Genomic DNA, 17,598 nt, shown 5'->3' on the forward strand with positions numbered 1-17,598 from the left:
ACTCTATCTCATGGCAGATGGTGTCCGCAAACCTCGACATTGGGCACGCATGATGTAGTTGATAGAGCAACTATATTCAACTTTGAGGACATGACTGCACCCCTGCTTAGAGGTTGTACAGTGGCAATGACGAGTGTGGTGGTTTTGAAATTAATATCAATAAACAGTACACCTGATACAATCACAGACACCAGCAAGCACTTTTGCCAGCAGAAGCATGGAGCCAGTGGCAGCATTGTAGCAGGCATCATTTTTAAAAATGTTACAATAGGTGATGAGAAAGCATGGAAAGCATAATCGTGCATGGTTAAGCTATCCTAGCAATGGTGACAAGTAGCAAGAGAAATAAATTAGCCCGTCTGAAGTTTTTCCAGTAAAAATATACCGCATATATGTGGTCAAGAGGCGCACCCATGAATGGGCCACTTCCTCGAACTGAGAGCCAATAATACGAGAAAAATAAAGAAGAAATCAACTGTTCTCATGCATTCTTTGAGGTGCTGTGAGATGACGACAGATGCCTGTTTCTATCATTATAACCATTTTTCAACATGCATGGCTACGGAGGTGAGTGCTACGATCTTCATTTGTGCTGCATCTTGAGCCATCTGTTTTGCCAATCTGCCACAAGTGCCGGTTTCCGGTGTGAGATAGATGCTTTACAGTGTATGATGGCATCAGCCAGGGTTCTGCTGATGGCGACGGCTTTGTTGGTACTTCAGGTTATAGACGCACATATGGACGCGTTAGGTCGGGCGGTTGGGGGGTGTCATTGCAAAAAAATAATAAAACAGGGGATGTGGTGTTATTTCGACTTGTGTGCAACCGTGGTAATGTGGCACATGTACACATCTTGTCATCCCATGCCGGCACATAAGGAAGGCGAAAATAAACACAACAGTGTTCCGCCTCTCAGCTCTCAGTCAGCGTGTCCATTTGCTCCTACAAGTTGCACCATGCCCTAGACATGACACATCATGCCAATATCCTTTCTAAAACACGTGCAACACATGCAAGCGGTACAGTTTGTTTGAGATACGTGTATGTGTTGCCACCGGGTGAATATTGTTAAAACAAAGGCAGAAAAGCTTCCTTGGACATCCACAAGGTGGCGCTAGAAATATCAAAGCAATGGATGCAGTAGTTCAAGGCTCACAACTCAAAACATGGCAATGAAAAAAACTAGCACGTACCGTATTCGCTTGATCATAAGTTGACTCACTAGTAACTTAACTCGACCCCCCCCCCCCATATCGCAGGTTGGTAAAAAAAAGAAACTTGGTGGTTGCTTAAGCTTCGCCTTTAAAAAGGCTCTGAAACACCTTTCAAGAAGAGCACATCAGCTCGCTCAATAACTGCACTGTGTTGTCATGAAAACCTAAGCGAAATAATGCACTTCTACAGGCCGCAGAGGACCCACAATCACACACAAAAGCTGACGAGCCCTTATCGGCAACTTTTTCTTGCTCGCACCCTCCTCCGTGGCTCGCACCTGCATACACAAGTTGAGAGGCGGCTATTGGTTAGATTCTTTCAGACGTGAGGCAGCCACCGTGGCTGCGGCCAATAAGCCGCGTAGCTGCGGCGGGTCAGCAAGCTCTGCTCCCGGCAGAGGGGCCGATGGAGGAGCACTGACATTCCAGCGTGCAAAAAATGATGAGAGAAGAGAGAAAGGCGCGATGACGCTGAAGTTCAAATTTTCACAACAGACAGCTTAGCTTCTACAAAGCGCATTTAAAAAATCCTTGCTGGACAATATTCGTAAAGCGGCGTACTTTAACATGCCAGGCACACAGCGACCTTATTGGAGGCCCTTTCAGAGCCCCTTTAAGAGTAGAATGCGATAGCATTATCCGGACGCCGCCTCTTAACGTCAGACGCTAGTGGACACTTTCCAAAATGAAAAGGTATTAGTCACTGGACTACTCCTGGAGTAAGCGCTGTGTCCCCTCTGTGTCGTTTTTTGTTAGCGCCTGGATTTTTCACACTGGACTACTCGTCCACATTTTCAAGCTTGTGCCATCGTCCTCACTAGCGCTGCCGTCGTCACATTGCTGCAGTCCTGCAGCACATCGTTCTAACGTCGTTAACCAGCAAACAACCACAGCACGTCGTCGTTCCACGAAATTCCTCACTTTGCAAAACAGCCACGCCACAACACTGTGTGGAACAGCTGAAAATTTTGTCTCATTGCAACACCGCACCTGTACCACCCATTCCGAGACGTCGAACTGCTGGCCCCGGCGCACGGTTGTTCATTTCTTCACCGTAAAGAATGACAGCTTTCTTGAATGTAGCCGTGAATGAGAGCTGGACACATATTGGACTCGAAGCAGAAATGACGACAGATGAAATCGTACATTAAGAACCGGTGCAACGTTGCCAGCAGCCGTCAAATGCGTGAGCAGTGTCAAGTCTTCCATCAGCTACAAAAGAACTCCTCAGAAGCACTGGTTCCGAGTGGCGGCGCAACTTTTTCCTGTTCCAATCGTGGTGCAACCACGATTGGAACAGCGGGCCATCATGATCCATCAACTATCGATACTCCCTTGAGTGCCGAGTGTGCAGTTGAAAGAAAAAGAAATAAAAATCCTTTAACTGAATTCTGCTGGGCAGAGTCGTGGAGCAAACCTGAAATTGCAACCACGCTATAGCATTGCTGATACCTCAATTGTCTTGCCTTTATTTATGGTGCCCAGCTGTGGTTTCGATTGCAAGTGGACCGCCCCACTTCAGATTTTCAAATGAAAACAGTGAAGGTCAACCTACAATAGCGCAAATACAGTACGCATCCCGTTTTCCCACGAAAGGTCAAGTGTTGTGGATCTAAAAAGAAGGAAATGCTTGCATTCACACCCAACCGAATAACACTGAAAAAAGACGAAGACAGGTTTCTTGGAGGGAAGTGCTAGTTTTTGTTTTAGCTTAGGTCACTTTCAGCCATATCTCCACTCCATCTGAGCCAGCGTTAATCCGTGATTTGTATTTGTTTCTAAATCAGCTGTATATTTTAGTTTCATCTTTCAGCCCATAAACTTCAAATCACTATAAATAAAGCGATCAGTTGTTAGTCAGCACATGTCCATATCATGTCCGTAATGCACTTTCGCTGCCAATATGTGTAAAGGCAGTTGCTTCACAAAGATGCAGATGGCTTCAGCTTTCTGCAAGCACTCCATCCTTGTGCTTTGTATGGATGAAAACAAATATTTATTGATTTGGTCACAAATGCTGCAAGCTACTACAACACACAATTACTACTGACAGAACCCTCAAAAGCAGCAAGTAAACCGTTTGCGAACTAACCAGCTTTGCGAAAAAAGCTGATGTAGTACTGTAGATCAATTTGAGAGTGTGACAGAATCCCATTCGGGAAGGGGTGGGGGGGGGGGGTGTTACATTTGAAAACAGAGACACCAAATAGCAAAAAAAGATCTTTGTTGACATTTCACCTGCCGGCATGGTGGCCGCATTCACAATGAAGACACCACCAAAAGAGGTTTATTTTAAATAGATTTAAAAAATCACCTGAAGGAGCATGTGTATATCGGGTTTAGATTTGCGTCATTTCATATCAGCTTGTGTGATGTGTTCTGTATATATGGTTAGAGATTCCATGTGCAGTCGTGATGCTGTCAGTTTTTTGCTTGCAACGATCCTTGCCTTGTCGCAGTCAATCTCGTGGCCATTCATCACTCAGTGCTGATTAAGCGTTATTAAGAATGCTTTTATTTTTCACATGACAAGCATGCTGCTGCAATTGCTTTTTGTAGCATCTTGATTCTTCCAAGTAAACTCAGTTGCGGTTTATGCAGGAGACTGCATCTTTGCTGTGAACAAGGGCCCCGTGCTGGGAGTAGGAATGTCAAGACAGACCTTTTTTGGCTGGTTGGTGTCTCTGTTCTGCAAAGCATTAAACCTCACAACACATACTGGGATGGAGTAAAAAAAATGTCCATTAAAGGGACACTGAGGAGTAAAATGTAGTTGGCTTGTATCGATAGAATACCAGCAACTAAACACAAAAACACCGCTCTTTCTGAAAACAAAAAAAGCTCTTGTAAGGTAGAAAAGAGCAAGGACTAAAATACAGGTTTTGCCGCCACAGACCAATCTCGCAAGTATAAGCGTGATGATGAAATAGGAAAAAAAGGGACCACAGATCTCTGAGTCTAATAAACGTACATGAAGCGTATGTGTTTGATCCATACTAAAGTATACAAGTTTTGTTTCAAGCTTCTAGTGCACTTTTATCACAGGAGGAAGAGAGAAAAAAGACAACCTGAATGCTGAAAATCAAAGAAAGCCGGAAATTAGAGGTGCACCAAGGCGGCTGGCTGAGTTTTGGTATTCTTTGGGGTACTTTGCGGCTATGTGTTCTGCATCCCGTATGGTTTTATTACACACCTCGATTTACAAGGGCAGAGCAGCAAGTGCTCCTCGGCCAAATTTCGAGCAATGACACGCAACTGCGACAAGGAAAAAGAGCTATGTGCTGCCAATGTTCAACGTGCCTCCATGTTAGCAAATACACCACACAGCGTGTTCGCTTCACCAACGTACCAAGACACTAGGGTGCATAAGCAGCCCTATAAGGAGTATTAATACAGAATTTCAATATGCCTGCACATACCAGTTGCTTCACACCACTCGTGACGGTGGCTCAGTGGCGACAGCGATACTGCCGACTCCTCGGAGCTAGGACTTTCTTGCAAGACTTGCCGCCTCAGCCCTCAAAACCATCGCGTGCTGTGAGGGGTTGAGATTGCTAAATGCATGACGCAGTTCCTTACGAGAACTTCGTTGCCGAAATTGGGAAAAGGGTCCATCGTAACATTGGTGCAAACGTAAATGAAGCGACGACAGGTGATCGATTCCTTCAACGTCATGCCAGCAGCAGTTTTCATTTCAGCTGCTGTGCTCCGGCCGTCAGCAGTCACGGAGTCACTGTTCTCCTACTTTGTTATCAGAGACTCCCAAGAATCGTAGAGGCAGGAAAAACGTTTTAAACTTTGAATCCAAAACTCTTGGCAATAAATGCACCTTTCACTCCAGGACAAGCGGCAGCAAAGCTACAAATGTCGAACTACCGGATTTCACTAACACAAAAAATTTGATAGCATTGTCCCTCAGCGGTTTTTAACAAATGAAACTCCAGAAGCTTTTATAAATTGCAATAATTTTTATGTCAACAGTCAGTTTATGTCAATTTTTGTCAATGTAGTTGCCAAAGCAAGTTCACTTGAGTTTCCATAACCACAACACAATCTGCAAGGGCTTGCTGCAGAAATGCTTAAATACCTCAAAACCATTACCATAAAATAGAATGAGAGCAACTGCTGTTGAGACAGTGATGGTTTGCCTTCGAAGCTACAGCATGTTTTTGAAGACTGACAATGCTGAGGCCATAATTTGTAACAAAAACATGCCACATGCAAAGATAGCAGGTTATTTGACAAAAGTTAATGGACAGGAATCTGATGCAGTAAAGCATTCATTTTTTTTAAATCTAAAGAAAGAGACTGCTCTAAATACCTGCAAACAAAAGCGAGCAATGTTTATCATCAGGAGCCTGGGCTTTGTTTCTCGGCTCTTTTGTCCCAGTAATAAAGCCACAAGACAAGCATGGAAGGAATAACAAAACAGCATCCTTCTTTGGTGGCATTAAATTCTCTTTTAAAAGAACTGCTCTGATGTGAAAACGTCAGTTTGCTAGCTAGTGCCAAACACTGTAACCACAGTTCGTGTGCATCACCCAATGGGCTTAAACTAAGCTAGTAAAGTACTAGCCTGGCATGTTCAGGTTTCTTATGGAGAAGGAAAAGAAACCAAAGAATTTCTCTGTACTATGAAGGCAGGTAAATTCGCATATTTTTTCCCTAACATAGCAAATTAAAAAGTGAGACAGGTTAGCTAGCAATGGTATTGACATAATGCTGGGAAAAGGCATCAAAACTCCAACGAACTGTGGCATTTGAAGCATTTTTCCTGCTTTCATGTACCTTTACACTGTGCTTTTCTTTAAACGACATTGTGCACAGCTGACACCGAAATGGTTTTTCTCTTGTGGACACGCACATGCCTTGCAAGGTTTGAACTCTGTGTAAAGACCATGGGGCAGAGCTGGCACTTGTATGGACGTTCACCCGTGTGCGTGCGAAGGTGTAGCACTAGATGACACTTTTCAGCAAATTTGCGCCCACAATGGTCACACTTGTATGGACGCTCACCCGTGTGGGTGCGAAGGTGCACGATCAGGCTTTTCCTTTGAGCAAAGCTGCTCTCACAGTGGTCACACTTGTATGGACGCTCACCCGTGTGAGTATGAAGGTGCTCCACCAGGGTGGCCTTGAGAGCAAACCTGCTCCCACAATGGTTACACTTGTATGGACGCTCACCAGTGTGGGTACGGATGTGTCTCACAAAGTTATGCTTTCTTGCAAAGCTCTTTCCACAGTGTTCACACTGGAAGGGATGGTCAACTGTTTGGGCACGAAGGTGCGGCTCTACAGGGTTTTTCTGCATGAAGCTCAGACTGCAGTGAGACGACTGGTGCAGCTGCTTACTGGTGTCTTTCCCAGGCAAGACTCTGAGCTTGGGATCAGCAGTGACCAGGCCTGCACCAAGAAAATGAGAGTATTTACAGCATGTCACAGCCCGTTTGGAGGGGCAGCCGGTAACCTATAAATGAAGAAGGCAATCTTACACAACATTTATGCTAACATTTCATTTCAAGGTCAATGAAATGTTCCTGAAGAAAAAAGTTTTTAAACCGAATTTCCTCGTACTCGTAAATTAGCATGGAGTTGGACGGATAATGTATTAGCTTTCAAACAATTACTTGGCATACTCTGCAGACAACTTAATAGTCAGAGCAACTAAGATAAAGTGCTCGTAAATGCCTGGCCTCTTGGGAGGGATCTTGCAAGTCTGGCCAAATTTTTCACGAATTACAGAATGTCTGGGAGCTTTCACTCATGATGCAGTACACTGCTGATGAGTGCATTCCTTTTGTCTATTAAAGGTTGAACGCTCATTACTCTGCATGTTGCAGATAAACCTTGAGCAAACTGCTGGAGAAAAACTGCTGAACAACTCATTGCTTTTCACCAAATATAGCCAAATGCTCAATATTATATTTCAGCTGAGCTGTCGCGACCGAAAACAACGTCATCAGCACATTTGCTTCTGCACGCTGCACCACATCGCGTATAATTTCAGTCAGTGTGCACGTCTGGCAGCTACCATGATAGGTTTATTGTACCAACAAAGCATGAACCTCTTCAGCTGTTCTGCAAACATCATAAGGAAACAATTTTCTTTCTGTAGCCTCAAGCAAAAAAAACAAGGCTCCGTGACTAAAAATATCTGTAGTTTGATATTACCAAACTGAATTGCAATGAATAAATAACTAAAACATACACAGCAGTTGTGAATGTTAAGAAAGCAAAAAAAAAGCATAAGCAAAAGCAAGAAAACAATAAGCCATAAAACCATGAGCTAACAGGGCAGTAGAACCACAATGAAAACCCAGAGCTAAACTGGTGGGACTAGAGCACAAAAAGCAAGACCAAGTATGATGCACAAAGCCACATCCACACAAACGCAGGTACTTTTCTTCAGGTATTTTCTTTCTTTTGCCGTGTACTCTCCAGCTTGTGTACTCTGTTCAGAAAAAGCTACACAGCACAAAGAACATAGAGAAGTGCATTTGTACAGCAATGTGTAAGATAACAAGGTTTCCTCTGCACTCACGCTCGATGTCATACATAGAATGTTTCACAATATCCACTGTTAATGATGCAATGATGGTTGGTTGGTTTATCAAGCTTGACGTCACAAAAGAACTAAGGCTATGAAGGGCACTGTAGTGGAGGGGTTCTGGTAATTAGACCACCTGGGGTTCGTTAACGTGCACTGACATCGCAATGTATATGGGCCTCCCAACATTTTGCCCCCATCAAAATGTGACCACCTCGGCCGGGATCAAACCCGCATCTTTCGGTTGAGCAGCCGAGCAACGTAACCACTGAGACACTGTGGCTCGTTGCTGCAGTGATGGTTATGGTCTACGCGTTAAAAAGTCAGGGACGAATACGGCCCATTTTCATGCACCGCCACCACAGTCTTAGATCACTGGCTATGCTGCTATTCACATTATGAACATCAGACAGTTCATCCTGAAAATGCTGGAAGCACTGTTTTTGGAAGATGGTTCTTTGGGCAGCTTGTGTACTCATTGGTTGCCAGTATTGGTTTCGATGCCTGCAAAATGAAACGGAGCAGAGAAGTTGATTAGAATAAGCACTGCAGGCTGCAGTATTTTCCTAAAGAGATGGCCTGCTGAGTTTCATCAACTTATTCTTTTCTGCAGCAATTGAGAGCTCCTTGTCTAAATAAGCAAATCTACACTGTGGCTCTGTGATATGCAGCAGAAGCATTTGAAATCGAATATTTTCATATCATAGTCTCGTTTTCTCATGGCAGACTGTGTCTAAAACCCCAACATCGAGGACAGGATATACACGCATAGTATGTAACTCTGTAGACCCGACTGCTGTGCCACCCAGGCAGCATACAGTGGCAGTAATGAGTGTCATACTATACGAGATGCACGAGTGTTATCAAAACTAGAGTGTAAAACACTAAGGCGGTTTTAAAGATACTATAACTAAATATATACTGCTGATATTGCTGCGAATCATCTTACTGTGAGTTTACTCATGCTCAAAACCGTTGGTACGCAGCTTGATCATTTTGCCTGTGACGCGAGATGCGACCAGACATATCTCGATTGATCACGGCCACGCAGGACCACTTCCACATTTTTCTAGATTGTTGTAGTTTCTTTTGTTTCCTTAGTTCAAATGTTCCTTGCAAAGCTTTAAATTGAGTGCGCACAAGAGCTGCAGCGATTCTGTTTGACAACCGCCAAGCAGGCTTGTTGCTACGCTGCCACCAGATACCAGCAACTGATTCTGCCAACAGCAGCGCGACACCACTGGCAGTAAGTGGCGGCAGTCCGTCTTTTTGAAAGTGCTAGAAGAAATGACAAGAAAGCACGGCTAAGCCATGCTAGAAATGCTGACTCGTTGCAAGAGAAAAAGTAAAGAAGTCCAAGCTTCTTCAAGAAGAAATAAAAAAATGTAGCTATTTCCTACTTCGAGTACGACTCTTAAAGAGTAGCATACTAACTCAAGTTGCTCACAAACACTTTAAACTAGCAAAGAACACACACACACATGTTCACATAAAAATTGCAAACAAGTAGCAAAAAATAAATTCCAACACCATTGCATCTTAAATCATGAAATATGGATGCCTTGCATGCCTGAATGCATGAAAATGTACAATTGCAGAGTTCACAACACAACAGCTGCAACAGGTCAGTTTCAATGCGACAATGTTAAGGGCATCGTGTCACAGAAAAGCCAGCAGCGTTGTCAGCATCACTGGTTGCAAGTGAAAAATCCATGAAAAATCCCCAGAGAAGCAACCTAGGGCACATGACGTTGTGACACTATCATAACCTGCCTACTGAATCACAAGTTTTAATCAATGATTGGTCATGAGAAGTTGCTCGGGAATAGCAACCAGGGTCGCACAAGCCCCACCGATGGCGACACCTGCCATCGCAGAGAAGTGCCGCATTGTTTAACCATCGCACTAGAAGAGGTATGAGAACTCCCAGGGGTTTATGAATGTAACATAGAGCATCTCCACATCCCCATATATGGCCATTAACACATCATTGCTATCAGGTCATATACCTTTTAGGCAGATCTTAAGTGTCTCCTCCAGCTTTAGTGCAAAACCATAACATGAATTGATAGCCAGCAAATTTCCATACCCAATGACATTCTTACTTCTTTTGTTTAGACCATGTATAAATAGTAATTTGCAATTGGCTTAACAAGTTGCAGTGTCAAATACTGCGACCTTTTACTTTCGACATAGTATAACGCGGTGACATGCCTTCAGAGAAAATCGAAGAATGTCACCGGGTATGAGAACTCTCTGGCTATCAATTCTTGTAAATAAAAGCAACAAAATGCAATGAGAAAGTTCATTAAAGCTGCATAAGAAATTACCTAATTACATTCTAGACTTTGAAAGATTTATTACCGCCAGCTCAATTATGATTACATATTTCGAATCAGACGAGAAAAATGCATCTGTGTGCGAACTTTCATGACATTCTAGCCGTAAATAAAAAAAGTTATTTTTAAAACCCCCGTCCCTCCCTAAGTGTCCTCTCCGATTGAAGAATGAACACATGGTTCTGCACATCTACTCAGCTTAAGTATGATAAACCCCTACCACTTTAGTGTTGGACCCTGAATATCCTAGAACCATGGGTATCTGGAGGGGGAAGGGGGGGGGTGTTGGTGCCCCCGCTCCTGGAATGCTGTATATTTTTTATGCACTAGCAGAAAACAACTACACAGCCTGATTAGCACGCTTAGGTGATTGTAACTTTTCACGTTTTGATTATTAACATTAATTCTTGGCTCATTAATAAAATTGAATGCATGTTCTCCAACCTTAGCACTAATTTGCTGTTTCTAATTTTCGTTTCATGAGGGTAGTTTAGACCACAAATAGTGTCTTTTTGGTGCTAACTCGCGGCGTACCCCATCCCCAGCCATTGGGTGCCCCCCCTAAAAAAGTTCTGAGGACGCCCTTGCCCAGAGCACTGCAGCTTTTCCAATTTCTCCTTTACATACGTTTTCCCCAGAAAGTTGGAAGCAGCAGTGTGATGACAAAAAGAAATACATGCATAAACAATGCAACAATGACTGAAAGAAAGCTGCAGAAAGGCACAATCACCCCGAACGAGTAAGGCAGAACGCTTGCAGAATAATGGAATAGCTTGAATCTAACTTTCTGAAGCAGCCATACGGGTGCATTCTGGTGGATATTAATAATTAGTCTCTAATTGGTCTAACTGGAACATATTCCAGTTTCAGGGTTCACCCCAAATACGTTGGACTATGGTCAACACATTCAGATCAAAGGATACACGGTTTTACAGGATACGAGCATCAACCTATGGGCCTCCTGACGTTGGCAGCAGTTCCCCTTGGAAGATTCTCCTGGCAATTAGCAGTCCTCGTCTTTTCAACATGATTTATGACACCTGTGAGATGGAAAAAAAAAGAAAGCAGCCCAAATGAAAATAATGTCCTAAAGCCACAATCAGCATTGTTATGCTACGTGCATTTAACAATAATAACATGAATGCCACGAGGACATGTCAAAGGGAAGATAAATAATGGGATGGAAGAGTGTCAAGACTTTGTCCTTGCTCGGTGCAGGCTAAAAAACGCTTTTTTGTTAATCCTTGAATGATTCTCTAACAGCAGAGCGCGGTGGTTTCTTTGCCACACACACAAAAAAAAATCAATATTGGCATGCTCTTTTTTTCAACTCGTCGGCGCGATCAGATGGCCACAAGTACCGCCACCTGCATCACCTACATCGGGCCCCAGAATAGACAGCAGCGCTTTAAGCACGGTGTCACAGTTTCTCCAGTGTCTAGGCGCTTATAAACCATACTTTTCATTGCTACAATAGTCCTCGAGAAAGCAAAGACGCCACGACAATCGCAGAATTGCGCTCACTCGGCGATTAAAGGCAGAATGAACCGCATAAACCCCAGAACAAAGTAAATGGCGCATCGACTGTAGTCACACCCGCTAGAGCTGAAAGCAGCTACTGAAAGCTCACTCACGACTGTGTCAGCAAGACTGTCACAGAAGAACACAGAAGTAAACTCAATTTTTAGCAGCTATGCGCCAGTGCAAACCAAAGCCTTAGCACTTGTTGCGTTTACTTGCCCGCGGGTGCACGCGAATGGCAAAGTACTTCAACCTGCATCAAAGTTAACTGCCTTAACTCTGGTTACCCGGGCAGGTTTGACTGCGGCAAAATGATCTGCATACGTGGCTAGACATTTGCAAAGCTTTGGCTTTGCTCCGACCTGTAAAAACGCCAACGGGTAGGAAACCCGCCAAGCACGACTTCTAAATGACATGCTGCGGCTTGACATGCATTGAGCCGCATGAAGCCAGACCAGCAGTACAAGCACAAAAATAAGACGTATTTTGGAGCAAAAATTTGCAAACGCCTGAGTTTACTTGCCATATGACAGCACCTGGTCGCACTCAAAGTTGTTGCCATTGTAGATGCTAATAGCGATGCAGCTTTCTTTTCTTGCCAATGCGGCCTGGCTTGGCTTATGATGTTTGGCGTCCCAAAGCGACTCATTTTTTTCCTCCATGAGAGACGCCGTAGTGAAGGGCTTGGTGAAGGGCTCCGCAAATTTCGACCACCTGGGTTCTTTGATGTGCACTGACATCGCACAGAACACGGGCCTCTGGAATTTCGCCTCCATCGAAATTCGACCGCCGCGGCCGAACTCGAACCCGCGTCTTCCGGGTCAGCAGCCGAGCACCATAACCACTACCGCGGCCGTCATTGAATATGTAAACCGTGTGTAATTTATTGCCCAGCTTACGTAATGTATGATCCAACGTAGTTTTTTAGATGTGACCCAACCAATAAATTGGAAACTCAGCCGGCTTGCAGATTTCACGGGCCAAACATGCGAAACACGAGAAGAGGGATGGTTGCGTTCCTCATCTCCTGTGCCTGTGCTGTGAGTGCCTGTGCTCGAAGGGCGAAGGATTGATATCGGAAAAAGCGTAAAATCGCTTTTCGTACGGATCAGGCCACGGAGTTTTTAGTTCCTAGTGAAGAACCACATGCCGCTGTCACGATGTCGCAAGTTTTTCTTACCTTTCTCTTACGACGAAACGGATCTGGTAGAGCGTGATATCGAACATACCGCAGCCACCACAGCACTGGTGCAGCCGCGTGGATTCCTCTTCACGTTCTCTACACATTCATTATTTCAAATGATAATCTCTGTTTCAATCATGGGAAACCAGCAGGAAACTGATTTGTCTTTTCGGGCCAAACCATGAAATCCGCCATTTCGTCCTACCCTCGGGGGGGCCCCCTAAGCATGGAGGGCCCGGTTTATTTGAACCCTTGATAATCCAGCCCTGCGCACAATCCCTACCGGTGGCTTTGATAGAAATAGCCACCTGCCAGTGGAGCGGCGCATCACTGAACTGCTGCTCCACTGCACTAGTATTAGTATGAGGACTCACCGCAGTCAATCAATGTTAAGTAGACAATAGACCTTAAGTAGACCTTAAGGGTAACGTAGTGGACTCGAAGAGAAAACAACCGTAGCAGGGGACGGCAGAAAGTTTGCGGGGATACAGGGGCCGCAACTGTCAAAGGACAGGGTTAATTGGAAAGAGGTGGAAAGGCCTTTGCCCCGCAGTAGGCATAGTCAGGCTGATGATGATGATGAACTTGCACAGTCTACATTTCTGCTTCTTCAGAAAACTTCTTCTAAAAGAATCTCTCTGTTCTCCGGCTCTGCGGTCCGAGCACAACTGTGCCATCAGCATCATCATCCTCACTACTGTCAAGACGTTTCAACCTCTCGTCTTGCACTTCAGCATAACGAGGCTAAGTGAACACATTTGTTCCTTCAAACTATCGACAGGTAGCCATTTGGTCATTCACTGTTCCCAAATACTGAAAACCATTCCTTGCCAGGACGAAGACGCCGAAAGTGCAGACGTGTGCACACAAATTTTTTCAGTGTTCTCGATCCATAAAGAATGAAACGCATTCACATTCCATTCATAACACTGAAAAAAAAAGGAAAACAGGTTTCTTGGAGGGTTGGTCAAATGCTTAGGAGAATCCCCCAAGGTGGAGTACTGCTTGGTTTTGTTTTATTTCTTTTGACCCATTGTTCTTTACCACATATACGCTCCATCTAAGCATGGGTTAATTCATGATTTGTATTATTAGTTCATCTGTGTATTCTAGCACCATAATTTTCAGCCTATAAACTTTAAAACGCTATAAATGCAGCAATTGGTTGTTAGTCAGCGAATGTCCATGTCATGATCATAATGTGCTTTCACTGCCACCATGGGTAAAGGCAGCTGCATCGTCAAGCTGCCAAAAGCACAAGCTTTCTGTGGGCACTCCATCCTTGCACTTTGAATGGATGACAAGAAAACTTTATTGATTTGGTCGCAAATCCGGGAAACTGTTACAGCATACAATTAAAACTTATAAAACACTCCTAAGCAGCAAATAAACCAAAAGTAAGCATTGTATATCATCAAAAGGCAGGGTTTTGCTTCCCCGCTCTTGCATCACATTGATAGAACCACAATGCAAGCATGGAAAGAACAATAAGACAGCATGCTTCTCTGGTGGTATGACACTCAGAAAAGAGCACAGAACTTCTCGGACATTAGTATGTCAGTTTGTTAGCTAGTGCCAAACATTTTAGTGCAAAACATACGCACATTGCAACACCAAGAAATTGTTTTCTTCTCCTTCAAAAGCTCCTTTTTTTGGATTACGGCATAAGATATTATGCGAGTAATGCATATAGATGCACAAATTTTAGATTTAGTGCTAAAAACCTCAATCCAGAAAGTGAAATATTTTAATTCTTTAAACATTTGTCTGAAAGAAACGGCAAAGTTGAACAGATGAGGGGACACAGCAATGAATGCACAGATAAAAATAAGAAATAAAAAGGGTGCGAGAAATGATTATTGTGACGCACCTGAAAAAACATCCAGGTTTTATGAACCATATTTACCTATTGGCTATTCTGGCAGAGTTAAACGAAGTCCTACTCATAAGAATATATCATCATCTTGAACTGCAACCAGAATTCATGCACGTCATTCAACACACTGAAACTAGTAAAATGATGACACGATGACATCTGCACATGCCACAATTTAAGCTCCGTTCATAACAGCAGCAGTTTTCTTAGTTCAGGCTTCTTATAGAGGAGGCAAAGCAACTGAAGAATTGCCCCATGCCGATGCACTTTGAAATCATGTAAATTTGCATATTTTATCCCAACCTGACCAATTAAAATATGAAACAGGTTAGCCGGAAATTATTTCGTTATCTAAAGTTGGTAAAATGCATGAAAAGTTTAAGGAACAGTGGTTTTTGAAGAATGCTGACTTTTTTCATGGCGTTTTAAATGGTGTTTTTCTTTGAACGCCGATGTGCAAAACTGACACTGATACGGTTTTTCACTGTTATGGGCTCGCACATGTCTTGCAAGGACTGATCTCTGTTTAAAGACCATGGGGCAGAGGTGGCACTCGAATGGATTCTCACCCGTGTGGGTGCGAAGGTGTGCCACCAGTGTGCCTCTTTCAGCAAAGCTGTTCCCGCAGTGGTCACATTTGTACGGACGTTCACCAGTATGGGTACGGATGTGTTTGAATAAGTGAGACTTCTGTACACATCTCTTTCCACAGTGGTCACACTGGTAGCTACGGTCACCGGTGTGGAAGCGAAGGTGCACCTTTAGGTGGCTTTTCTTCATGAAGCCCTTACTGCAGTGGCTGCAATGATGCAACTGCTTGTTTGCATGTCCATCCTGGTGGTTTCCAACAGTGTTGCAAAGACTTGGCACAGAGTGCTGCATATGGGTGTTGACATCCTGCAAGTTTTCCCCAGGCGGTACACCCTGCTCAGGATCAGCTTTAACCAGGCCTGCATTAATGGAAGACAGGGAGTTTAAAAAAAAATACAAAGGAAACGCTTTCCTAATCAATCTAGCATTATATGGCCGGCTGTTGTGAAAAAAAATAGGAATGGAACTAAAGTCAGGTCAGAAACCACACAAACACAACGAAATAAGCACGCATCATTAATACCAAGGAATGCACTCCCGAACTACACAGTTTGTTCTTACAGCAGACAGAATCAGAAGCATATACATGCACTGCAAGCACCTGCACATATCAGGTCAAAAAAATTCAGCTTAAAGAGGCAGTCTACTAACTTCTTTCGACAAAGTTTTTTGTGGATATCAAAAATTTCTTTCTCAAATGAACGAACATCCAGCTGTAGCACTGAAGAACAGAGCAGAACAATTTAAAGTCTAATATGTTCCACATGGCAGTCTCACTTGATCGTGGCAGATTGCTTCTGTGAACCCTGATATCAGAGAGTGGACAAGGATATCGGGAAGTAGCCACTGTAGTCAGTGCAGTGACTATGCAACTTACGGACACGATGGGACACACTTGTTTGAATGTCAGCAGTGTGCACCACATGACCCCCACGCAGGTGTGGTACTTTGTTTCTTTTTACTTTTATTTCTGAGCAGCCAGAGTCGTCTCTCGAAAAGGTTTCCGAATTGTCGGTCAGGTGTGGACGGTGGAGAAGCTGAGGAGGTGTGAGACCCGTGTGGGCGTTTGACGGGAGTGGACGGGAAAGGTTGTATCTCCTAAAAATAAGATATAGCTGTTGTCCTCCAGTGTGCATCTTATAAGTGCGTTTATTATTGATCTTAAGAGAGCCTTAAACTCTGCATCATTTCCAAATAAAATATTTTGAGTTTCACGATTGAATTCCATTGCGTGCTCTGTATATTTAATGAATGGAAAGTTGAAATTTGTGCGATTATCCAGCGCCTGCTTTTCTTGTGTTCACTCGTATCTCTTCGTCCGCCCACATATTCAACTCGTAATCTAACCACGGCCAGCAGCTGTGCTTACTCTGCCCATAAGACGTTCAGCGCCTTGAAGTGGGCAAACGTGCCTCAAAAGGCTACAGCTGTAATACAACCTCAGTGGTAGCCTTCACTAATGCAATTCTAATGCCACCTGTAAAACAGAGGAGCACCCTTGTATTTAAAACAGCAGACGAATGTATAGCAGAATACGAGTCATTTATGAGAATGCATTTACAGTAGGCATACTCTCTAGAAGCCAGCAATCTTCTAGAAAGATATACATTTTAGCTGCCCATGTGCAACATGAAAGGGAAGTCAACTTTTCAAGAGTTTCCCCTTCATAAATGTGTGTGTGCCTAGGTGACATGGCGTGCTAATTTGAATGCACACACTCTCTGCAACGCACTGCAAAGCCAACTGAAAGGTGTCCGAAACCTCCACAGAGAGCCGTATATCTGTCAGCAGTGTTGTGACCACGATGCAGATTGTGATATGAAAGCTATTACAGATGGAAGGATGATGCGATTTGCAGCAAGCTCGCTATGTAATTCCAATATACATTAAGACATCAATGATGATCACCTCACCAAAAAGAAAAAAAGCAGACAAACTAGTGAAGGAAAAAGAATAACAAAATCGTGAAATTACTGCAAACGTGCACAGCATTTGAGCCGAATAGAATCCATCAGCCGCACTGATGATTCGGAAACATTTTCGAGAAAAGGAAAAACAACTCACGAGAGAGCAAGAGCTCACACGGCCAGCCTTCGCAAGCCAAGCGCTTATAAAGTAGTTCCCTCCGCCAAGTTTCGCTCTTATTCCAATTTAGGTGCTGGCAGGTTTCGGTGTACGCATCTATGCAGCCCATGGCACAAGCGTCTACAGTAGTGAGGTTGGTCTACAGTTAGTCTGCCACAGTGGTCCGTGCATGCGTGTGCTTAGCAGCGAAAATATCACTCTCCTGTTTACTGTTTATGACTAAGCTCGAAGTTTGTCACCGG

Source organism: Amblyomma mixtum, unplaced genomic scaffold (assembly GCF_055824585.1).
Source record: "Amblyomma mixtum isolate Tamu unplaced genomic scaffold, ASM5582458v1 scaffold_70, whole genome shotgun sequence".
Classification (NCBI taxonomy): domain Eukaryota; kingdom Metazoa; phylum Arthropoda; class Arachnida; order Ixodida; family Ixodidae; genus Amblyomma; species Amblyomma mixtum.